Source organism: Trichechus manatus, unplaced genomic scaffold (assembly GCF_000243295.1).
Source record: "Trichechus manatus latirostris isolate Lorelei unplaced genomic scaffold, TriManLat1.0 scaffold00099, whole genome shotgun sequence".
Lineage (NCBI taxonomy): Eukaryota > Metazoa > Chordata > Mammalia > Sirenia > Trichechidae > Trichechus > Trichechus manatus.
This window is the reverse complement of record NW_004444035.1, coordinates 10,330,737-10,338,087: the sequence shown is the minus strand read 5'-3', so window position 1 is coordinate 10,338,087 and position 7,351 is coordinate 10,330,737.

Below are 7,351 nucleotides of genomic sequence, written 5' to 3'. Positions count from 1 at the left end.
ACAAGCACACTCTGTTGTTTTTGTTGCTGCCAGTGTTTTTATAGTCGCTGATTTTGTCAAATTTTCTGGTATTTTAGCTGCTATATTGTGGTAATTAGCATGGGGTGTGGCACCATGGCTTACTGCACTGGGTGACACCAGCCCTAGTGATGCCACTGGCTACGTGACAGGACCTTATCCCCATCATCTCATTTACTCCTGTCAGCAACCTGTGAGGTATCATCGTTGTTAGCACCATTTTACAGGTGTGAACACAGAGGCTCTGCTAAGTTACATAACTTACCCAACATCATAGAGCTAGAAGGTGACAGAGTCAGGATATCAAAGGAGCTTTCTTTGGCAAGGATGCCCAGACTCTACACTACGGAGACTGGCTTTCTACGGGCCAGGACTTTGGGCCAAGAGTGGATTGTAGCCCCGGAACACTGATCAGCATTAGCACTGTGAGCTGCATCGAAGGAAAGAGCCTTCTATGCAAAGCAAGCTTCGCCAGCACGCACTGTCCCCAGCACTTAGAAGCACTTAGATTTCTGTAGAAGGGTTTCTGTTTAGAGTAATTCACACGAAGGGATAAATAAGGCTTAGTCCTCCCGGCAAGTTAGGATGTTTTCTAAAAGAGTAAACTGTTAACCTAACTGAGTCCATAGTTGATAGTGTAAGAGGTTTTGTGGGGTGTGCGTTGTAAATGGAGTGTTGAGGGACTTTCCTCTTAGACAAGATCTTTGAAACGGAAAGGAACCCATTTCCATTTTTCTTTGTTTAAAGACGAATTTCCGTAAAGAAGATTGAATTACACACGGGGTTTAACGTAAATGCCCACATGTCAGTTTACAAATCATTTTTATGTATCCCCTCTCCCTTCTGAACAGGAATTGAAAATTAGATTTTCAGAATGCAGGTCTATATATTTATTCAGCATTTTTGAGCACTTGTTTGCCAGATTCTGTGCTCAAAAAAGAAAAATAAAAAGCTTGACCCCAAGATAATCAGTCTCTTGTGTACAGTAAGGCCCCAGGTTACAGCTCCTACTTGGCCTTTAATGTTATGTAAATTTGCCCTCACTCTGAAATGATTGCACCAACCTCTACCAAACCCACTGCCCTGGAGTCAGTTCTGACTCACAGCTACCCTGTAGGACAGACTAGAACTGCCCCACAGGGTTTCCAAGGCCATAATCTTTATAGAAGCAGACTGCCACATCTTTCTCCCTCGGAGCAGCTGGTGGGTTCAAACCACCAACCCTTCATTAGCAGTTGAGCACTTAACCACTGCGACACCAAGCCTCCTGAAACAGCCCCTACTCGCCACAAATTCTTTATCACAATCACCTTCAAGTGAAGCTTTTAAATCATTGAAAAGGCTTTGAATCTTTTCTTGCACTAAAGTAAGGCTAAATAAGAGCCATATGCACCTGTTCTGACTTAGCTACAAATTCGACTTAAAGACACAGTTAGGCATAGATCTCGTTCATAACTGGGGACTGCCCGTATCTATAATTGTATTAGGTGTTGAGGTAGCTCAGAGGAAGAAGCAGTGAAATACCTGGAAAGACATGTCAGCAGTGTCTTGAAGGATGCAGGTGTAAGAGTTTACCTGGCCAACAAGAGGGGCAAGGTCTTCCAGGCAGATAGTCAGGGAAGGGGGACTTGAGACCACACAGGAAATCACTTTCCCCGGCTGGAGCTGAACAATGTGTGAAGAAGGGGCAGGACATGGAGCTAGACAGACAGGGTCAGATGGAACGCACCAGAGAGGTTTTATGGATAAACAAGAGTGTGATTGTACAGAGGTATTTGCAGGGGTGTGCAGACTGGGTGAGCTGGAGGCGGGTTTGATGGCCATGACAGTACTCCAGGCCTGGGACAGTGTTATGGATTGAATTGTGTCCCCAAAAATGTGTGTCAACTTGGCTAGGCCCTGATTCCCAGTCTTGTGTTGTTGTCCTCCATTTTGTGAACTGATGTAATTTTCCTAAGTGTTGTAAATCCTAACCTCTACAATGTTAATGAGGTAGGATTAGAGGCAGTTATGTTAATGAGGCAGGACTCAGTCTACAGGATTAGGTTGTATCTTGAGTCAGCCTCTTTTGAGATATAAAAGGGAGAAGAGTAGAGAGGAGAGGGACCTTACGCTACCAAGAAAGAAGAGCCGGGAGCAGAGTGCGTCCTTTTCACTTGGATCCCTGTGCTGAGAAGCTCCTAGTTCAGGGGAAGATTGATGACAAGGACCTTCCTCCAGAGCCAACAGAGAAAGCCTTCCCCTGGAGCTAGCGCCCTGGATTGGACTCCTAGCCTCCTAGACTGTGAGAGAATAAATTTCTGTTTGTTAAAGCCATCTGCTTGTGGTATTTCTGTTATAGCAGTGCTAGATGACTGAGACAAACACTAAGGGCCTGACCTAGGGGCCCCAGATGAAAGAAAAGACTCAGGAGACACTGGGAATTGCTTTCACTTACTTGTCATTTAATACTACTTTGTAAGAGTTGATTCTCCAATCTGGGATCTTAGACTCAACAGTGATGCCAAAGAAATACCTAAGGAATATGTAAATAAACAACCGCAGAACTTGAATTCAAAAGTAATATGAATAACAGGTAGATAATAGCAAGTGCTAATGCTCGTGAAATGAAGTTTATAAAAGTTGAAGTTGTTTTCGTTTTTTCTTGTCCTCCCTAGATAAGCCTAGAGCTATTTCCGAAAGTGCTAACAACAGTAAGGCTGGGGTTAGTTTTGCACTTAGGACCTGCTGAGCCCTTTGCCAAGCGCATTAACACACGGCCCTGCCCTCCACAGTGTCCCCTCAACTTGGCCGGAGTTGATGGCTCAGCAGTGCAGCACGGACTTCTCAGCCTTCCTGGCCGTCCTCGAGAACCATGAGGTCAGGGTGGCCTGATTCCTGTTTGCCCAAACATAGCCTGTTTTTTAACTGCCAATATGTAGACAGTAGGAAACTCCCTCCTTCTACCCACCCTTCCACCAACAGACACACTCACAAAATCCATTGCTTCCAACTGATTCCGACTCATAGTGACCCTGGAGGAAGGAGGAGAACTGGCCCATAGGGTTTCCAAGGCCGCAATCTTTACAGAAGCAGGCTGCCACATCATTCTCTCACAGAGCGGCTGGTGGTTTTGAACCGCCAAAACTTTCAGTTAGCAGCCGAGCACTTAACAACTGCACTACCAGCGCTCCTGTCCACACTCACACACACGTACAAAGACAATACAACAACAATAACACCACATTTGGAAAAGAGCTTTTTAAGTCATTTGGCCCTAAGAAGTTTACTTACAAAACTGGGGTAGGAGTTTGCTCCCTACAGAATCACAGGCCCTGTCTGGAATGGATCTTAGATTCAATTCTGCAGTTGAGGAAACTAAGGTTCAAACAGGTTACATAACTTGGATGTGGTCATACAGCAAGCTAGTGGCAAAGTTGAAACCATAAATCCAATGGAACTCTTAGCCAGAATTTTCCCGCTATATCTCTTAACTCCCTATCAAGCTATTTAAAAGAGAAGTATCCGAGAGACAAAATGAGCAAAGTAGAACTAATCACTTAATAATCAATCACACTAGCCTCTTGATTAGACAGAAAATTCCCCTGAAACATCTTACAGAGAGAGTTTCTTCGGAACCCTTTTAGTTCAGCCAGATATTGTTTCTTCAGCAGCCCTCCCTAAAGAAATAGTCCAAAAGAAAGCAAAATTCTCAGTCCAAAATTTATATCTTTTAGATAGAGAACTCTTGCCAATCTGAGCATTTAAGTCTCCAAAAATTTTATCAGATACTAGATGCTAAGCCTATCTACAGCCTAGGAGTCTAGGAATCTGCATATACTTTATAAACATTGACATCATCTTTCTAGAAAACCAGAACAAGATCACAAGGCATGTATTTTTGAGTTTTATAGGTCTGCAGCACAAAATTCATCTCCCCAATGTGAAAAGAAAAATCTGTGTGGCAAGCTATCCTCGACGAAAATTCCTTTGCTCTGAATCTAAACCAACTGAAAAAAAAAAGAGCCTGAAGCCTCAGGCAAGAAGAAATTCACCCTCTAACAACCAGCCTCTTGATAACAGAGGCCGCGGAAACTGGAAAAGGTTTACCCGGTCAGGTCCTGCCGCATTCCAAAGGAGATTTTTTGCTTACTGGGAGACATGTTCCAGGATCAGAGAAAATGCAATGATTTGTCTTCTGAGAATTGAAATGATATGGTTCCATGTGTGCTGACTTGTGAATGCCACCAAGTTTAGATTTAGTTTTTAATTTCACCCTAATTGGAGTACATCATAGGGAACTTGGAACTTAAAAAAAAAAAATTACTAAAAGATATCCCAGTCTAAAGAAGAATGTCTCAACAACTCTTTAGACCCAGTTATTCCACTTCCAGGAATTCATCCTAAGGAAATATTTCAAGAGGGAAAAAATGCTAATCAGGCAGAGATATTTATAATCAACTTTATTTAGGAGAGCAAAAAGCAGGAATAAGCAAAAATTAGACAATGGCTAAATAAGCTATGGAGCCCTACTGGCACAGTGGTTAAGAGCTCGGCTGCTAACCAAAAGATCAGCAGTTTGAATCCACAAGCCGCTTCCTGGAAACCCTATGGGGCCTTTCTACTCTGTCCTATAGGGTCGCTATGAGTCAGAATTGACTCAACAGCAACGGGTTTGGTTTTTTTATTTGAAATAAACTATGATAGAAATTCAGTTAGAATTATATGTAACCATTAAAAATGACACACAGAAAAGGATATGAGAAGCAATAACCTGCGAGTCTTATTCCTCATAATTACACACTTTGGAGTTTACAAATTGTTTTTATACTACATCATCTCACTTGTTCACCACGAGCCTGTGCCATAGAAACAAGTATCGCCATTTACTGATAAAATAGACCAGAGGAAGTGAAGTGACTTGTCTGAAATCACTCATGAAATATTCAACACATTGACCACAACAGTTTAAAAGCCATAGGTATGTAGATCAAGATTGGAAATACCCTAAGTTGCAAATAGCTGCCTGACTAACATGAAATGCTTTTCTCTATGGATATGTGTGTGTGTGTGTGTGTGTGTGTGTGTGTTTTGTAAAATTCCTTTAAACACTGAATACTTGCAAAATTGTTTATCCTAATCGCTGAAGCTATGTTCTTCAGCTTCCTTATTAAACATCAGATTCTTAAGATTACCTATGACAGGCAGTCTCGACTTAGGACATATTAGAGTTATGATGAACCACACTTACAACCGTCAGTGTATCTGGAACATTGCATCTTCCTGGGAGGAAGTTATGGGAAAATGCATTCAGGGGATATGGAAAAAATTGCTGAGTTATGTGAACACGCTCCAAGCATTTGGTCAGGAAAATATGACGGAAGAGATCGGTGGAAAAATCATCCATATGGCAAGAACACTGAGTTTAGAACTTGATATCACCTAACAGCTCATAGATCACCAAGAAGGGGAATTGACAGATCAGGACTTCACGAATTTTGAAAAGAAAAGAAATGCTGAAGAAAAAAGAAATAATGAGGAAGAGGGAGGATAGAAATTGTCAAAAAAAATTTACAGTGAAAGGATTAGCTGGAGTGTTTCCTAAACTAAATCGGGGCTTCAGTTGCTTGAAAACATGGACTCAAACGCTGATGGCTTTGCTATAGTCGATAGGCAGATTCGAGAAGCAGTGAGATGTCACTCGGAAATACGTGACGAAAAAAAGAAGGACCATACCAACAACTCTCACTAATTTTCTGACTAGAAACGCCATCCCTATTCCCAGGGAAAATCCAGACGATCCAGAAGTTTCCACAACTGACAGAATGCCAATGTCGTCCAATTTTCCATCATCAGAGTGAATTTTTATAATTTGTGTACTTTTTACATGTGTATGTATGTATTAAAATATTGCTGAATTTATATGTAATATTTCCAACCCCCAAAGACAAATAAAGATCAGATTTATTAAGTTACTGATGATAAAAGGCAATAATAATGAAAACTTGAAAAAAATGAGGTATTCAGTCTACATCAGAACCAGCTTACGACAGTCGTAACCTGTCGTAAGTGGGTGGGCGACTACCTGTACAGAAGTTGTCTTCATTTTTCACAGACATGCAAAAATCCTATTTGGGTCCCGTGTTCCCATGCAGATGGGTAGATTCTCGGTGGTGGCCAAACAACAAGTAGCTTCTGTATCTGGCTGTGTCCCTAATTCCCACACTGCCATAGCCACAAGAGAGCTCAGCCCCATCGGTCCTGCTTGAGGCGTTCACTTCTATACCCACTGATGTGATTGCTCTCTGAAAGTCACGGGCCCGAGTCCTTCACAATGATTTCTTTGGCTGCTTTTATATGTCAGCTAAGGTTGGTCACTCCCAGAGATGTTTTTGGAACAGGTACCCTGCAGTAGCCAGAGTGGTTTGATAACATGCTATGTATATACATGTATATATGATATAGATGGTACACATGCAAAGCTGTCAGCTTGTGCTCCTGTTTTACTATGACCAATCTATTATCCCTGATATTTGTTTGCTCTGTTTCACTTTATTTTCTCTTTTTTAGGACATAAGCATACTCCACTAGGAATGTTCATTCTAATTCAAACATCTCCAAAGCTAGAAAAAACAAAGCATAAGGTAGAATTATGGTTCTCCTTGTAAACACAGAAACTGATATTCATTGCCATCGAGACCATGCCTTGTCTGTTACAGCATAAACAATTTCTGTTTGAAAGTGGTCTTGCTGGTGAGTTGTCATCCTTCAGTCATTCTTCTCCCTCTTGTATCTTCATCTTCTCCCTCTCGCTGGCCCATCAGTAGCTAAATATCCCAAAAACCAAACCCACTGCTGTCAAGTCGATTCCAACTCATAGCGACCCCATAGGGTTTCCAAGGCTATAAATCCCTACAGAAGCAGACTGCCACATCTTTCTCCAAGGAGCTGCTGGTGGTTTCGAACCACCAACCTTTCAGTTAGCAGTCGATCCCTTTAACCGCTGTGCCACCAGGGCTCATCCTAAAGGCTGGTGCATTTAACATCACAACAAAAGCATCCAATGACACAGTACCAGCTGTCTAACCGTGTGTTTCTCAGCTATAACTAACTTAAGTCAACCCCTTCAAAAGGAAAAGAAAAACAAACCTATTTCCAGGGTTAATTTAAATTATACCACGTCAAGCAGAAACTTTATATATATACACATATATACACACACATACATATATACATATATACACACACATACATATATACATATATACACACACATACATATATACATATATACACACACATATATATACATATATACACACACATATATACACACACACATATATATATATAC